The 18,295-nt window shown below is 40.0% G+C and overlaps 1 protein-coding gene across 1 annotated transcript in view; it reads left to right on the forward strand.

Annotated features, from left to right (window-relative positions):
- meis1b (Meis homeobox 1 b) overlaps positions 1-4,488 on the forward strand; it is a 98,341-nt gene extending 93,853 nt beyond the window's left edge. Inside the window, exon 13 of the mRNA XM_041789093.1 lies at positions 3,602-4,488. The gene's annotated coding sequence lies outside the window, so the exon portion shown is untranslated. The remainder of the gene's footprint in view (positions 1-3,601) is intronic.
- The last annotated feature ends 13,807 nt before the right edge of the window (positions 4,489-18,295 follow it).

An 18,295-nucleotide genomic window follows, 5' to 3' on the forward strand; every position in this document is an offset into this window, starting at 1 on the left:
GGTATGGAGCTTAGCTGGGCCTAATTGACTAGATCCAAATTAAATATGCCATCACCAGAGGTGTGACCAATGGATTTGACTTATTCAGTTTACAAAAATAGAGACCATTAACCCTCCACAAAATGCATGTGCGTGCACGAGCATGCCACGGTGAAAATATGCCGCCCTTGTTTCTATCACAAATGTCCACAACAACCAAAGCAAAGACAGAAAATCTCACATCCAATGGCATCTTTCAGGGCTAAAATGCAGGGAGACATGCTAATAGAGAGGCTGTGCTTTCAAAATGTGTGGGTCTGTGTTTATGTGTGCGAGTGTGTAAACATGAGGGCTGGTTCGCCGTGTCCAAGCTGCCTCTTTCCAGCAGCTGCTAGCCTTCCCAGCAGACCTTGCTTTAAACAGCCTCAATTTGCCTGCTGAATCTCGTAATTGGGCCACCAGAGGAATCCTCTGCGAGACGGGTGAAGCGCAGAGAAGACGAGCAGACAGCGAAGGAGAAAAGACAGAGAGAGAGAGAGAGAGAGAGAGAGAGAGAGGGAGGGGTGGATGAAGAGATGGTGAGAGAGAGAAGCATAAATGACAAAAGGGAGGGGTAAGAGGGAGTAAAAGGAGGAAGGAAGGACAGAAATATGTCTACTCTAACTATGGACTAGCTTGTTCTGTACAGCTTCATTAGCTAGAGGTTGCTAGCTGCTAGCTTGTCTCTGTCAAAAACAGCTACTTTTCCTTTCTAGGTCAATTAAATGTAAGCGATGTGTTATATTCTTTCATGACCAATTAAATTAATAGGTTATTATGAGAGGGGGGGCGGTTATCCTATTTGATTAAGAGAGCACAGGTTCATTATATTTTATAAGCAATTTTCATTAGCAGAGTTGAGGTTTTGTTACCGCAGGGCTAAATTGAGCTGTTATTGTGCTGAGGAGTGCTGAGCCTTGATACAGAAGGTGTGCCTAGCAGTCACACTGCAACATTAGTTAAAACTAAAGCCAATTAGTCGTGCTTAGTGAAAAGCGTTATGCTTTCCACCCAATGATGATTACAGAGCTTAGATCCCCTTGCGAAACAATACACCTGTCAGCAGAGATGAAGCCCAGCAAGTGAAGCAGAAGCAGGCCGAGCCTTTGATAGCAGACCAGAATGACTCTGGGATGACCCTTACCCCCTTTCCCTTCTTCCTCTCTTCCCCTGCTTTCCCTTCTTCCATGGAATTAGCCAGGGGTGGCCTGCTGAAAAACTGTAATTTCCACATTCAGGACAATAGTTAGCACAGGGTGGAAGAATTAATTATGTCGCAGAGTATATGGAATTTTTCTGCGGCCCTTTCCAAAATGTTGGGTAGAACGCTTGAGTGAACGCTGCCTGTAACCCCTTTGCTGCCAGTCTCAGCTGGAGACCCTTTGTCCCAGGATTCCCTGCTCCAATCATTAAGCACAAATTTGTTAACCTTCAGCTGAGGGGTCAAGATCCCTCCCCTCTCACCCCACTACCAAACCTCCCTCCCACCAACACCCCCTACCCTCAACTTCTCTTTCTGGTGGATGAACTTTTACTATTAACGAACATTGGAAAAAAACAGGTCCCGATGGGGATTTCGTGCCCCCTTGTATTGTCCACGTGAATGTCTGTCCCTGTTGATTTGGCCCCTCTGGAATCCCCATTAGAGTTCAAGAAAATAGGTCTACAGCTCAATGTATTGACTGGCTTATTAAGTGAAAAACCTTATTAGCAACATGTGCTCCTTCAAGCACGCATAGTGTTTATTAGGACCTTTACAAGGATTAACTTCAATCATCCAGATGCTCATGTTAATCAAACCAATCATCTTAAATATTTGGGGTTTCTTACCAAAGTATATGTCTCTCAGAAAATGACTTTCAATGCATGGAAACTAAGTCAAATAAAATCACTATCTTAACTAGCATTGCTTGAGCTTTCCATAGCACCACAACCACCACCCTCTGAATGATAAGTTGTGACCCAAATTTCTCACATTTTTCAATCATAACCAAATGAATGAAAAATGAGGGACTTTGGACTTGAATTGGAACAAAGATGCAGCAGAACAAAGAGATAGAGACATTTCCTTTAAAATAAAAGCGCACTATTGACTTTTTGCTAAAAAAAAAAAAAAAAAAAAAAAAAAAAATTTCCAGGCACACATCCACGACTCAGTGGAAATGACTTTGCGACCCAGTTAAGAAGTAAGGGCTTATACTACACTACACTAGAGAGGTTTGATACTCTTAGATCCCCAAAGTCTCGTAACTCCTTTCACCTCGTTCATTGAAAGGAAGCTAATTGAAGTAGTAACTTGCACCCATTCTCTGCAGTAGCCCAGGTGAAAATTGATGTATGAGGGGGAATAACAAATACCTCTGTTGTACGCCTCCAGCTTCACCTCATTGTCCTTCTCCTTGCCTGGCTTTTGTGTCTTCTGTAGCGGCCCTCTTATGTTTTTTATCTGGACGCATGGACCGGCCTCAGGCACTCTCAGGTGACGCGTGGTTGGGAGCTTCGCCACTTCTCTTTGGTTTTTCACAACAATTGCCGAGGTCCCTAAGTGGTGACTTTTCACCTGCAGAGATGGATGGCAACTATTGTTGGCTCTAAAAAGGAATGTCAGCAGGGAAGAGGGCGAAGATGGATTTCTATACATCATTTTTCATTGTATGGAAAGGAGTGATGGCATGTGAGAGGTTGCATCAGTTTAAAGAATTTTGGTTGATCTGTCACAAAAATAACACAATGGCAGTCATGGAAGGGGATCCAGACAGATGGACAAAACCTTTAAAAATGAGATTGAATTGCACATGTTATTAATACTGAGCCGAAGGGTTTGACTTGTGCATTCAATGCTGACTGGAAGTGTTTAAAGGGTGAATCAAGGTCTAATATTGAGTTTTCTTGTTATCATTGTTAAACTGATTATCCAGGAAATGTTAAGTGCCGGACCTTGATATCACTTCAAGTCGATCGTGTGTGTTTGGTCGCTAAGTCCTCTCCTCCTGTTAAAGTAGCATTACAGAGGGTGTAGGATTAACCCACTAAACCCTGTCTCTCTCTCTCCCTCTCTCTCGTTCATCCACACAGTCTTAGTAAAGGGTATATTTAGGCCTGTTTTTTGACCCAGGTTGTGTTTGAAGCAGATGCCACAAACTGTGCTGCTCCTCTGTCATCAGCTCCTGTCATGTTTAAGAGCTAATAGTCTGAAAATGTAAGATGAGAGTCTTCTGTATGCTATTGTTGCATTTAATGAATGATTAATGACATCTGAGTCATTCAGCAGGTTTATTTTGCACTTTTAATACACCATATTGCCAAGAGATGATTAATATTTGAATGACTTGAATGGAGTTTTTCATTAACTCATTAATGCGGCGACCGAATGAATTATACACGATTACATCTAGGTAAACTTTGTCTTAACAGCATCAGGACTGTCACCACACTCTGTTAAAGGCCTTCACAAAGTCAGAAATGTCTGAGATAAAACTGTAAAATTCACAACAGATAATGATACATTTCCCCAAGTTGAACCTCTTGTATTCCTCTGTGATGATTTACTCACTAATTAATCATTTTGATCTCTCTTTCTCAGAACTGCAGAGCGAACCAGAGCACCATGTGTCTCGCAGAGGCCTACACAGCATGGGGACAGGACATCTTGACTTACTGATGACAACAGGAACCCCCATCATTTGCCTTCAAGACCTAACAATTTGACTGACGTCAGCAACGTGGAAACCACGGCTGCCTACAATTCTTTTCTGTGTATCCAACAACTCAAGACGCACAGAAGATCCAATCTTGTCCAGTCCACGTGAGCCCCTGCTCCCTCTCTGGTGGGCGCTAGACTCTGCCCTCTTGCCTCTGCCTTCTACGTCCTTAAGGATTCCTCCATTAAAAGTGATTGTGATCGAAAGCATTGATGACACACTGTGTCCTTTGCCTGTACCTTGGGTGAATGCAGCACCTGGTGATGTATTTTGGACTCTTTGGCGAACAAAAGAGACTTCCTATGAAGAGCACTCCACTCTTTGGGATGATGGAATTGGACCAAGGAGAAGCCAATGTCTGTATCTGACAGGACACTTACAAAGTAAAAGAGGTGCCCTTTAAAATATTGAGGATTGAAACCTGGAAGGAGGGAAAGCGAGAGAAAAGAAATAAAAAGTATAACTATATCAAGCCCTGGTTTGGGAACCGAATGGAGAAAGAAAATATACTGTATACTGTTGTAAAATTACGCTGGACTCTCACAAGAACTGGGAATTTAAGTATTGTAAATGCTATTGTATTGTTCTGCATATTATGTTGTTTCTAATAGATTTTTTAAAAAAGGATGTGAACTTTTTTCTCTTTTTTTCTTCATTTCTTTTCACACTATGTGTGTGCAGTCTCAAATTTGACCCCCTGCCCCCTCCCTCCATTGAATCACGATGCATTTTTAAAAAGAAAAAAGTGAATAAACTGATGATTCGATCAGTCTGCCATTCCTCACAGGCCTTTATTTGGATGGTAGGAGTGTGGTAGAGATACATGTGTCCTGTTTGTTTAACATACGGTACACACAATACGTTGACTACATACAGGGTGAGGCTATCTTACCTTGGCTATACCTCTTCACTTTAAATATGGTGATTTTTTTTTTTGTACTTTTTCATATCAGTTGGTATAAAAATAATCATAAAATAGTCTTTTAACTCATTGGGTTAACTCCAAACACAGTGATATCAAGCTTAACTTTGTTTCAGAAAGGTTTTTTTCATTGTTTCAAACTATATGACATGGAAACAGATAAGCAGGTCAACATTACTTGAAAAACAGGCTTACAAACGTGATAATGACTTCCTTTAACAGTCGAAAAAAATCACTTGAGATTGGCGACTACAAAAGTATGTCCCACAAACAGATCGTTTCCTGTTTTCTCCATGTGTGTCTGTGATCGAGGGCCTCTGAAAGTCTATTTACGTGTCCTATTGATGTGTTTTATGTCACAAGGCCGAGCGCTCGCATGGCCGATGGATTCTCTTCCCCCTCGGTGTTTGATGGAGCCTGATGACAGGGAGAGGCAGGAGCAATGGGAAAACACCATTTATCCCACAGTCCATTCATTTTTGATTTACCCAGATGATGTAACGCTGATCAACAGACAAGAGAGAATGTAAAACTCACTGTGAGTGTGATGGTGAGAGGGTGTGTGGATCTGTGTGCATGTGTGCTTGAGTGGGTTATCAATGCATCCATTATCCATGGCTTCAAACATGTATTACGCACATCTTTAAGATTCCTTTGAAGACAAGTCATGTTTCTTATGCTTTAACTTTGAAGGGTATATATGTACATCTGTGTTGTAAATAAATACTTTTTTGTTCAAATAACATAACTCAGAACTAGTCTCACGTTATCTTCCTATGAAATATAAACATATGTTTAATTCACAAGTGCAGCTAAATTAGACATAAACGTGTTTTCATGCAGACAAATGCCCATTGAAGTAAGCAGGGGGCCATTTATTCTTAAAGAAACATGCACTTAAGTCAACCTTCCTCCTTTGCTGTGGATAATGTGCGGCTAATGCATGCGCTCTGCTGTCATTTTCTCACACATGGAGAAGGAGAGGCGAGGAGACAAGAGCTCGGCAAGAAAGCGAATCATCCTTCGTTTAGCATTAAAATTCATTTAGGTAAAATTGCGACAAACACGTAAATGGGAAGATTAGTTCTCCCTCACGCCTTGTTGCTCGCAGTCAAAGGGCTCAGCGCTCTGCAGCCGATCTTGTCTCCGGGTTACACAGCACTTCAGGAGGCAGAGGCTGAGCCGAGCGAGGAGACGAGAAGACACGAGAGGAGAGGAGCGACTTTAGTCTAATTGATACATTTCGGAGAGCAGCTCTGGTTCTCAAAGTCTGTCTCCTTCTTTTAAACACCAGAGAACAAGTGAGAGTCTGTTTCAATCCAAACAATATGCGCGTGTAAATCAATACTCTCCCCTTCTCCCTCTCTATCTCCCCTCCGCGCAACTATTGTGCTTTTTTACTGCCTTTGCTCGAGTGAATGCTATTTACACTAAAGAAGAAGGAAAAGAGACACGCACTTAAAAAACCTCGGCGACGTTTTAATTGCTTCGCCTCTCCGCCATGGCTGGAAAATCCGAGGCTGTGAAATGTGAATTCCTGAGCCTGTGGCCGCTGGGAGCTGTGGAGACTGTGGAGTAGAAAGCCCATGCTTGACTGCCCTCTTTAGGGAGGCCTGGTAACTGTCCGAGGCAGGAACGTTTGGAGATGGCGCACGGCACCTCCTCTGTTTTTACGCACGGACGTAAAAGGAGATAAAGAGGGTTTGGAAGTTTAATAGATGTGCAAAAGCAAAGAAGAGGGAAAGAGAAAGGGAAAAAGAAAGTACACTGAAGGAATTGATATAATTAAAGTATGTATTTAAAAGCCCTTAGTTGTATAATTAACACGTTAAAAAAAAAAAAACTAAATAAAATAACATCTTAAAAACGTATGGAGGAATAATTTTACTTCACTTTGTTTCAATTTCTGGAGCATTATTTGAACAAGTTTTAAAATATAAAATACTGATAAACAAAACATTCAAGATTAATTTCAATTTGTAAATGTCGTTCAACAAGTTTCTGTGTAATTTATTGTTTTAATGCACGGTTTCAGAATGTATTATTTAAGCTGATAAGACACATAACTCTACTTTGGCTAAAGCGTGATTCGCTTTTACGCATCTCTTTTGGTATGTACTGTCAGGTGTAAATCTTGGCACTAATTTGTTTTTGCACATTTTGGGACATCGCGTTTTTCCTGAGATACAAGTACTGCTCTTGACTATTTAGTAGTCTCCTTATATTTTAAAAAATGTATTAATTAACCACGTCTCTGAAGTTTGACTTGTTCTGATTCCAGTCGAGAATCAGCCGTAATGGAAAGCCAGAGATGAGTTTACGCCTTTTCTCTCTCCTCTATGCCTCACACACAAACACAAACCCACGTACGTGCTCATGGTGACCGCGGAGTGAACTGCCAGAGTAATGAATGGAGCAGAAATGTGTTCCAGAGCACTGGAGGTGCCCGGACAGGCCTGTCTTCCTCCCACAACAACGCAGATATTTATGCGTCTTTATGGTGGAAACAGGGAACTTGGACGAGAAACCGTGCGCCTCGTGCCCTTTTTTTTTATGCTGCACAACAAGCCACGACAGATATCAGCAACATTTTTTTTTGTGCAGATTTATTAATCAAAACCACTAAAATTGTTGCTGCTGAATGCAGGGGCCCGTTCAAAGTTTTCCTTTTTTGTGAGTTAGTTTTCACGTCACACAAAACTGAAACAATTACGCACAGCCTTGTGCGTCAAATATCCCCAGCTTTTGAAGTTAGATGTTCACGATTTGATTTTTTCCTTTCAAAAATGCATGTGCTATCTCTGCAACTAGTAAACCAGCTTTTCAAGAGCATGGTTCGGTGGGTTTTTGAAAAAATAAATCAGAAATATTGCAGTTTGGGCCTTCACTTCATACGGCAAAAACTGTGCGGATGGATGGGAGAACTTGTTGATTTTTATTTACCCTATCCATCCGCACAACAAAAGAAAATTTTGCTTATAATATTTGCTGAATTTAGATCAAGCAAATGACATCTACAAGGTCCAGCTCGCGGAGTGAATAAAGCCAAGTTAAATAAATCCTGAAGATCTTAGAGGAACAGGCAGTAAAACAGTACACCTACTGAGACAAAACGCAAAAATCATTGTACAGGAAAAAGGGATATGGCTGAGATTACATGTCAATATCTTGGCTACTTTATGAAATCAATATGGACACAAACATAAATTAAACAGCAGCACCCAAACGCCCCACAGGACAAACTTTGCAAACCTTCACCAGAAACCCCTCCACCTTTAAAAGGTCGCGCGGCAGCTGGTTTCGAAACAAAAGCAGGAGGAAAAAGAGTGAGAGAAAAACAAAAATCTCTTGGTGAGGAGAGAGAAAGACTGTGGAGCGGGGGCCATTTTGGATGTCATCTGTCTCCTTGGCGACGGGGCCCCGGCCCTCAAAAGCCCCTTGGGCGCACGGATTGTTTGAGAGGAGCCCGCTATTTTGCGCAGCATCATTTATCACTGTCACCACATAATGATTCCCCTCGCAGCTCCTTATTGATGTTTGTAATTGCATTATCTCATAAGGGGGGATGATCAATGGAGCCGAGAGGAGCACGGAGGGGTCAGGAGATGTCGGATTGCTGTTTGTCCGTTTAATGCAACCAGGCTCTCATTATCTGCAGCCTCTCTGCGTCCAGGCTAAGTAACGTTTGGTCTGCTCTCCTCTGAGCTTTCACAGAAAGGAGAGGAAGAGGAGAGGAAGAGAGGGAGGAGGGGGAGAGAAGCTCGTTTCATTTGTTTAACCCCAAGCCACTGCAGATAAAAAATTAGAAATGCAAAGAAGGGAGAAAGGCGAGTGAAAGTAACGTGATTAAGTGTTGTGTTGTTAGTTCCATTAGGTCTGAAAAACGAGATTCTGAATTAAAGCGCACAGTTTTGGGCTCTTGGGCATCCGTCTTGTGGTGGTCACGTAACTTGCGACGATTAAACATATCTATAACACCATGCCCTTGTGGTTTAAGCGTTCGAATTGACCTTATGCATAAAGAAATAAGGAAACAACAGGAGACAGTGTCGAGGAAATTATTTAACTGCTATATTTGTGAGATATGGACGCATCAGGGCCAGACGATGCTGCTTGCTGAGGCTCGTGTTGGAGAGAGGGGGGTTGAAGTCATGAGATCCAGTTTCAGAGCCCAACTGAGGCCCCTGCGTCAAACAAAATGCGATACTCTCGCTTTCAGAACGACCATAAGGAACAGCGACGTAATTACTGTGACGTGAGTAAGTTCAAATGCCCCCCACATAGCAAACACGTCTTTGACCACAAGAATTCCTCTGTCATTATCGATAGGAATGAAATGGTGCTGTCTAAGGGGAAGTGGAAGCAAATCTTCCTTTGGCACAAAGATATTTTTTCAAAAAACTCTTCTGTGCCCATTTTCTGTTGACCCCTCAACCAAATATAAGGTTTAACACGAAAAAGAACACCATGTTCAGACAGACTATAAAAAAGACTAAACAAATCAAACATTTTCCAAAAAGTTTAAAAACCAAATATTCCTTAACTTATTACCGTTTAAAACTTTGAATAAAAAACATTGTTTTAAAGATGATGAAGCATGTTTCTGTTCTGTTGAACAGCTTCTCTTCGCCACTGTAGCTGTGCTGGACTTTGTGTTACGGTTTAAATCTTGTTTAGTTTCTGGGTAGAAGAGAACTGCGGCTGCTGGGTGACGTCCTGCAATCTTCAGGCAACACGCTGCGCGTCATGGCGCACACGGGGGGCCTGTCAGCAGGTACGAGTGTGGATATGAAAAGCCAGGAATTGGAGACATGCGTGCAAGTGTTTGCCAGACGCAGGCAGTGACAGAGAGCGTGGCTCAGAGAGACACACGTGGGTAATAACAGGTAAACACTCCGGAGAATAGCACGTGGAGAAATTACGCGCAAGGATCCGGGGTCGGGATGTTTTGTGGGCGCGCGGGGGTTGTTTCTCCAACTCTCTAGCTTGTGACCAGAGATATCCGGTGCTTGGGATAACATGTTTTAGCTAGGCCTCGGTGTTTTCACTGCGAGCTGCTCCAGCTGCGGGGAGGGAGACGCCGCTGGCAGCGCACCTTTCCAGCGGAGGGAGGGAGAAAAAAAAAAGTGCGGCTGGTTCACAACCAGAGATGTTTCTGTCAGCACCTCTCTCACTCTCTCTCTCTCTCTCTCTCTCTCTCTCTCTCTGGAAGGTCACCTTGGCATTGGCAGCGCGAGGCTGGGCAGGAAAGCCACAGGAGCAAGGGGGGATGTCGGCATCTGAGCTCACCTGGTGAGGCTGGATCATCCAGGAAGAGCGACCTCCTCATTCTTCCAACCGCAATCGCACACTCATCACAGCCTGTGCTCCTCCTTCCCTGAACGCATCATCTACTATTTTCTATAAAAGCAATACCTCCACACCTTTATCTGTTTATTTATTTATTTATTTTCTTACTTACTTACTTACCAGGTGTTTCACATTGAAGTGGACATCATCCAATCATCGCCCCCTATTTTCTCCCTTGTTTTTAAAGTACGCAAGTCAGGCCTTCTCTCCGAATTTTCACGCACTGAGGTTTTACAGTAAACATTGACTCAGCTGCTCAAGTCCCAGACATAGTTTAGATTCTCAGCCTCGCTGCTGGACGTGACACTAGAGACACTAGAATGGCGTTATTGTTGGATAATTTGAAAGAAAAAAAAAAGAAAAATTATAACGGACGATAACAAACCGTTGATTCCCACAATCAGAATAATATCGTAAAATAAAGTATTTCAGTTTTTTCCAGTCATTTTTCAGCACGTGTTATAACAGCTCTGTAGTTCCTTAGACATTTAAATCTCAAGCTCATACTAAATATGATTGTGATTGTAATTTTAAATGATTCATCTCGCAAAAAAATAAATAAATAAAAATAAAAATGGATCATATTTAAAGATGCCAGCCTGTGCGTCAAATCCACTTTGCGTCATGACGCACAGGCTCCTTCTTTGATTAGCTCGTGCATAGAACTGCATGGTTGACTTTTAATTGTGCTGTCTCGTGGCCTCTCTCTCCGTCTCGTTCTGCTGCGCGCGCCTTGCAGCGGCCTCTGAGAGTAAACAGAAAAGAAGCAAGTCGAGACAGGACAGAAGGGCTGAATTCCAACAACGGCAGCACTGATAAAGCACTGGCCCCGAGCCACGACGTCCATTTGTTGTGTTTGTATGTGGATGCTACTACATTCGTCATCAATCCAAACATGTGCTTTGGTGTTGATTTGGAGTTATTTTAGAAGACTCTTTTTGATGTCAAAAGCCAAAAGGACGAATTATATAAAATGATATAAAGGTTAAGGTACTGAAGCAGATGATTTTTTTTTTTTAAATCTTTAAGTTGCTAAAAATGTCATGTATGAGCTTGATAACAAAATGAGTTAAAATGAAGGAAAGAAAGAGACATTTTTGACACTTTTTAAACATACTCCCCGCATGACAGAGGCTGCAAATATCCCACATTTTTCTGAAAAAGGTGTTTTTTCTTCACTTAAAATTGAGCTCAATTTATCTTTATACAGGAGTCATCACTAGTAGGACTACATTTGCATCTGAAATGGAGTCTAAGCAAAGCTGCAAAGTGAAACAGTGAAAAAATCACTGTAGTAATGGATGAAACTGAGGCTGATGTATGTGTGACAAACCTCACACATTCATCAGCCTCACATCAGTGATGAGAGGAAAGAAAAATGTCATCTCCACGTGCTCTCACCCTGTCAGCCGGATCCTCCCTCCAACTGTGACGGTGTGTGTCTTCATCCGTTGTTTAGTCTCTGCACTGAAGAGATACACACAGCCTCAAGTGTGTGTGGGTGTGTGTGTGTCTGTGTGTGAGAGAGAGAGAGCAGGGGATGTAACAATGACAGCATTAAGGTTTATTTAAAGTCCAGATTCATTTTGTGAATATGGACCACAGTGTTCTTCATCAGGCTATTTCCTATCATCCCTTGTGATTCAACTTTCTTTACACTTTCTTCTAATTAAGTCAAACTTTGATTACTGTTGGACTTTCAGTGAGTTTAGACTCTTGTGCTCCAGTTTACAGAGAAGTTGCACTCTGAGGAGACTTTTATCTCACTGCTTTTCCTTCATGGCATCTCTTAAACAATTCTCAACCATTCTTATGTCTAATAGATTTAGACTTCATGTATATTTTTAACAATGGGAATGATCCAGCTCTTTTTAGTGATCAGATCTTTTTGCTCAAGTTGGCAGTAAGGCTGTCTCTCTGACTCTCAAGTGGCCCTTCATGTGATACCTCTTATTATACATATATATATATATATATATATATATATATATATATATATATATATATATATATACACACTGTGCATTCAGAAAGTATTCAGACTCCCTTCACTTTTTTCATTTTTCCCATGATGCAGCCTGATGCTACAGTCAAAAACAAAAAAACACTTTATTCACTTATCTACATTCGGGACCTCATCATGGAAAAGTGAAAACAGAATTTTAGAAATATTTGCAAATGAACTAAAACTGAAAAGTGAAATATTACATTTGCATTAGTATTGAGTACAATTCTCAAATGGAAGAAGTTTGGCACAACCAGGACTCTTCCAAAAGCTGGACGCCCAGCCAAACTGAGCAATCAGGGGGAGAAGAGCCTTGGTGAGAGAAGTGACCAAAAACCTGATGATCACTCTGACTGAGCTCCAGAGATCCTGTATGGAGATGGGACAAAGTCCCAGAAGGACAACCATCACTGCAGCCCTCCAACAATCTGGGCTTTATGGCAGAGCAGCTAAACAGAAATTTTGCCTCAGTGCAAAACACGTGAAGCCCTGCTTGGCTTTCATGTTGAGTGTTTTGCACACTCCATGTTTTGCATTTAAATATGTATATCCTTATGTGTGTGCTTTACTAACAATGATAATAATAATAATATCAATATTAATAGAAAATAATAATAATTCTATTTGTATAGCACTTTTAAAAACAAGGTTTTACAAAGTGCTTTGACACACAGAAATAAACAGGAACAAAGCAACAAAACCAACAGATAATAACCCAAAAGCTCCATAAAACTTCAAGACAGATGTGATGAGATTGCATGCAAACTGTGACATCACAGGACATCCTAAGAGCACAGGTGACATAAGATACTCTGCTGCTAAGATTTCACAGACATTATCAGAATGCAGACCTCAAATTGACATTATAGGTACCATAAAGACCATAGGAACCCAAGGACCGAGCTACACAGTTTGAGACCAAGAGGACCAAAAGCTGAGATTTGATCAATTAAAAGTGAAAAAAGAGGGGAAAACAAAAAGAGAGATAAAACAATAAAGGCAATGAAATGTGACAAGATAAGTCAATAAATTATAGAGGGAAAAATCAGGATAAATTAAGCCTTATAAATATGAAAGCATTGAAAATAACTGCAAAGGTATAGAGAGGCAAAGCAATAAAAGAGATACAAGCACTAGGAGAGAAAGGCAATAACAGTTAAAAACAGCCAAAAGGGTGAAGAAATAAATTGAAGTCAACAAGGAGAAAGTAAATATTAGATTAATTGAAAATGCTTAAAAATGACTGAAATTAGAAGACAACATCACGTAAAAGCAAGTCTGTAGAAATGAGTTTTTAGAAGTAATTTAAAAGATGCTACAGATTCCTCAGGTAGGTCTTTCCAAAGCCAAAGAGCCCTGGTGGAAAACATTTGATCACCTTTGGTTAAAAGCCTAGACTTTGTAAAGTAAAAACTTCGTATCTTTGCAAAATTCTGAAAATTATTATTTCACTTTAAACACTAAACACATTGCAAATGGTGCACAGGGATATAAGTATCAAATAAAGTAACCTTAATCAGTACAGGACACAAATAATCCCACTCTACATGGACTTCCCGTGGCTGAGAGATTAAAAGAAATGATCATCCCTTTGTCTGTCCCATAATAAATAAAAACATGAAGAGAAAAAATAAAACAGCTTTAAAAGAGGAGATGGCTTTCAGGTTCATATCGCTCAGTAAGCTTGTTAATCTTTGGACCTCAGAAATGTGCCTCTTTGATGCAGCTCTGTTATTTTACCTCAACTATTCAGCACAAAACATGTTCTATGTGGGATCAGATTTGTCGTCTGTCAATGTGAATGCATTTTGTTTCTACATTCAAAAGGCCTTTTAGTTATAAATCTTCCTTGCATCACTTTTTGCAGATACATATTTTGCAAGAAATCCACACTTCTTATGTTGAAAAATGCAACAATCCTGGTGAAAGTTGGTACGATGTGTTGGATTTCATGTCATTTTAAGTGTCTGAGAGTTAGAGCCGTGAAAGACGACATGTCATTTTATTTTCCTGTGACAAAATGTATTCAAATCCTGACTGTATTCCATAGTATGAAAGGATGTGGTTGAGCGAAAAGGCGAGACGTCTGCCATGTTGCCTTCTAACTCAAGTCAAAGACACTGTTATAAATGTATACTATGGCATAAATACAAAGCAGATACAATTATATAAAGATATGCACACCTAAAACTTTGCCAGCTTGTGTGCCAGTTATTCTAAATAAAATGAGTTCGGTGTGGCACAAATTTACAGCACATGGGCAAACTTATTATGTTTTTTTTTTAAATACATTTAAAGTCTTCATAGTTGATGCAGAGAATAGGCATATTTTAAACTTTTTTCAGTGCATATTTTCCTTCTTACAAACCAAGGGATTTCTTTGCACAATTTCCAAAGAAAATCTAAGTCTGAGCATAGAGAAGAAGAAGAAGAGGAGGAGAGGGGGGCTAAACTGAACATGCGTGTCCCTGCAGGCCAACACTGTGTAGTGTTATGCTCAGTGCAGCACAATTTATGGACCATGGACAGTTTATAAGAAGCAATGTAGTCTATCAGAGAGGCAGGCGTACTGAGAACGTGGTGGATTGGGAGGTGGTGGTTGGGGGGGTCGTTTCCATGCAGGAAGCTGTGTTTTGGAATAATATACGCCGTGATAGAGATGTTTCCCCTGTGACGTAAAACAGCAGGGAGCACCAACGGCCACTTACCATTTCAACCAAATATGAAGGAGACTCTTTGAGCTGCCATAAGTTCTTTTTTTCTCCCCCTCATGTGAGCCTTGTGTGAAATGTTGAGATGTTGAAAGTGTGGTGATTGTGGGCACTTTATCCCTCAGTTCAGTTGCCAGGAGAGGCTTAAGGTGATATTTGAGTCAGAATGTAACAGATGATGATTGAAAAAAAACATAGTGAGGATTTAATAGTAACTTAGTGGTAGTATGGATGTCTGATTAATGCCTATTTAGCCACACAGGAAAAAATACACTGCCAATACTGCTACTTTTTAGAATGACTGCTGACACATGTGGCCCATGTTTTTCTTTTTTAAATTAACTATAACTCTTAGTCAGTTCAATTTGATCAGTTAATTTATTTGTTTGAACATTTATTCAATGCTATGGAAGCCCTAGGCAGATGCACGCCCAAGCAGAAAATAATTTTTCAGTGTGTTGTTGTGATAAAATGAGATCTAGAGAAAATAAACTCCTTATCACAGGAAAAAGGGGATAAAATAAATACAGTGATGCATGTCTTCTTAGGGTGTCCATACAATGCAAATCCACTTCTATTTCCTAAAATGTCTTTAATCATTTGAGAGGGTTCTGCCTGCAGCTCGTTTGTTTCTGACTCTCACTGTTCACTGTTGGGATGAAATGCCATAATTCTTCGGCAAAGCATATTTCAAGTGATAGATATTTTTAAAATTCAACTTTATTCATTAACAAAGTCTATCACATTCATGAAATAACTGCACAGCAAACATTACAGATTAAAAACGATTTCAAATATAAAACAGAATAAAGATCAGATGTCTAATCTGGTATTAAATTGTGCATAGATCTGTTTTGGAAATAGTTATAACACATGGAGGCTTGCTTTGGCTTCACTGGCTTAAGCTAAGGCTAACATAGCCTTACTGGCTACATAATTACAGTAATGTTATTTCATAAGCTAATGTAGCTAAGTTAGCTTTAGCAATGCAGATAAAGCTAATAGCGTCACTGATAATGTAGCTATGTTAGCTACGTAGCTCCTTTATCTATAGCTAAGTTAGCTTTAGCAACATGAGCTTTGGAAAACGTAGCTAAAGCTAATGTATCCACGTAGAGAATTTACCTATGTAGCTTACGTAGTCGCTTTGTAAGCTTAGCTTAAGCTTTCTTCTCTACTTAGCTCCATTATCTGTTGCTAAGTTAGCTTTAGCAAATCTAGCTAAAGCTAGCCACACAGATAACATAGCTATGCTTATGTAGCTTCCTGTGAGCTCTATTATCTACCTAGGTAACATAGCTGACAGAGCTATGTAAACTACCCTGGCTGCGTTGGAATATTTTCAGGGAGGACAAGCTTTTTTACTGTAAGCAGACTGCTAACTCAGCATTATTAAACATTTTGTAATTAGGTTAGGCAGGTCAGGTTTTTGACTTTTAATTTTTGGTATTCTAACCCTTACTTAAATCCTTGTCCTAAACCCTAACTGGAAGTTTAATCCAATTTTATTTTGAAGTTTTAGCCTGTATAACAGTCTGCAGCAAAACTGTCTTGAATAATTTTACTTTTCGATTGCATACAACTGTTCTATCAATTATGGCTTCAACCTAAAGATGGAGCAGAAAAAATTGTCATCAAGCAGCAATATTTTGCAAGAATTCCCAGCTTTATGCAGGTTGTCGCCACAGTACTTACAATAATAGTCAGATCTTCTCTTTAGAAACATTTCAGAATAACAATGAACTTTAAAAATGGTCAGAGGAAAATAGTTGCTACAGTTCTTCATGTCATTTATGCAATTTATTTTGCCCACAATGAATTGTTTTTTGTAACTTAAATAAGATTTCAACCATGCCAGTAAAATCTTCTGTGAAACTTTATATGTTCCCCCAGAAAATGATGCACTTTTATTATGTTCTCACACTCTGTTTATGACCATTGAGTGACTCCTGAAACACTATGACGACTCCAGCAAGGCCCGATGAGACGTGAGTCACCTCAGAATAACAATGTCTGCAGCAAAGATGGAGATAAAACATGAACAAAAGAAGACAGAAGCTGAAAAATGATGGAAGAACATGGACAACCTCCATCACATCTGACATCTGTCGAGGCGCTGGTGTCACCGGGATGGCTTGTTATGCAAATGGATGATGCATCCCCATGAGATGCTGACAGGCTAAAGAGCTAGATAGATCAACATCAACGAAGATGTCACTCTTTTACTACTTTGCTCAACCGTCATGTGTCATCTAAATAAACTGAAGTCAGCATCAGAGAGGGAGAAAACTTGAATATATGGCCATTTTTCATGAAGACTATTTGTTTAACATAGAAGAGCTGAAACAGGACTCCTGAACAATTTCAGAGTTTTGATGATGAACCTCAGTCAGCGCAACTAGCCTGTGGTTCAATGCTTGTTTATGCACACATGGGAAATCTTTACTTGTAGAGATATGAAACACATCCATCTGATAAGAGGCCTGAGAGAGCTGTAAGGCCCCAGGACACAGCAGCAGGTCTGCAGGTTTCACATAAAAAGCTTTTAGCAGCGCAGAAGCAGCTGAGGACATGGCTATTGTTCAGCTCCATGATGGATGAGGCAGAGGTATGTCAGTGTTAGTAGACTGCTGAATTTATTAGGCTTTGAATAAGCAGGGTCGTCACCTCCAAATGGAACGCCAATGAACCAAATACAATTTTAAGGTAAATGAGAAGCACTTGGGCTAGAAGGTAACTTGAGCTTTAACCAGAGAGTGAGACAGTGTTTACATATGCGGGACTATGGATATGAAACTGAAGATGGAAGATTTCCAAAAACATTATTATTTTCATTTTTTTTCTATGGCTGCCATGAATATATTTAGAACTATTGTCCAGTAAGGGGTCATTTTATGCTTATAAATAATACTTCTTTGAAAAGGACATAGTAGTATAAACAAAGCAAGGTTTTAATACAGCCTTTAATTTCAACTGCTTTAATTTCATAATTCCTGTTTATACTACTAGATATAATTCAGATTGGGGATAAAGTGTTGTTTGTATTGCTTTGTGAAGAGAGGGAAATGTCTATAGTTTAAATGAAAATGTTATTCTGTATATGTCCACCAGAGATTTATTTGCCTCCCCAAACCAAGAAAAGGGATCTCATGACTCTTTGCCTCATACTGATTTTAGAAATCAATCCCGATCAAATTAATTTGTCATTTTTGACAAAAATAAAAAACAAAACAAAACAAAACAAAAAACAACTCTTAAATGTTAAAGTGAAAACTTATTTCTACAAAGTAATGCCAATCAAACAAAAATATGTATGATAAATTAAGTGCCTATATAAACATTCCTCCCCTTTAAAGTGACTAACGTAATTCAACAGAGACATCTGTATGTACCCACAGATGTATAAAGACATCTGTGTCTGGAAGGTTACATCACTGGTTTATCAGTATGCCTGGCTACCATTACACCATGGAGACAAAAGAACACTCCAAGGAACTCAGAGAAAAGGCTATTGAAAAGTATAAATTTGGGGATGGATACAAAACTTTCCAAGGCATTGAACATCCCCCAGAGTGCAGTTAAATCCATC

This window comes from Cheilinus undulatus, linkage group 6 (genome assembly GCF_018320785.1).
Source record: "Cheilinus undulatus linkage group 6, ASM1832078v1, whole genome shotgun sequence".
Classification (NCBI taxonomy): Eukaryota; Metazoa; Chordata; class Actinopteri; order Labriformes; family Labridae; genus Cheilinus; species Cheilinus undulatus.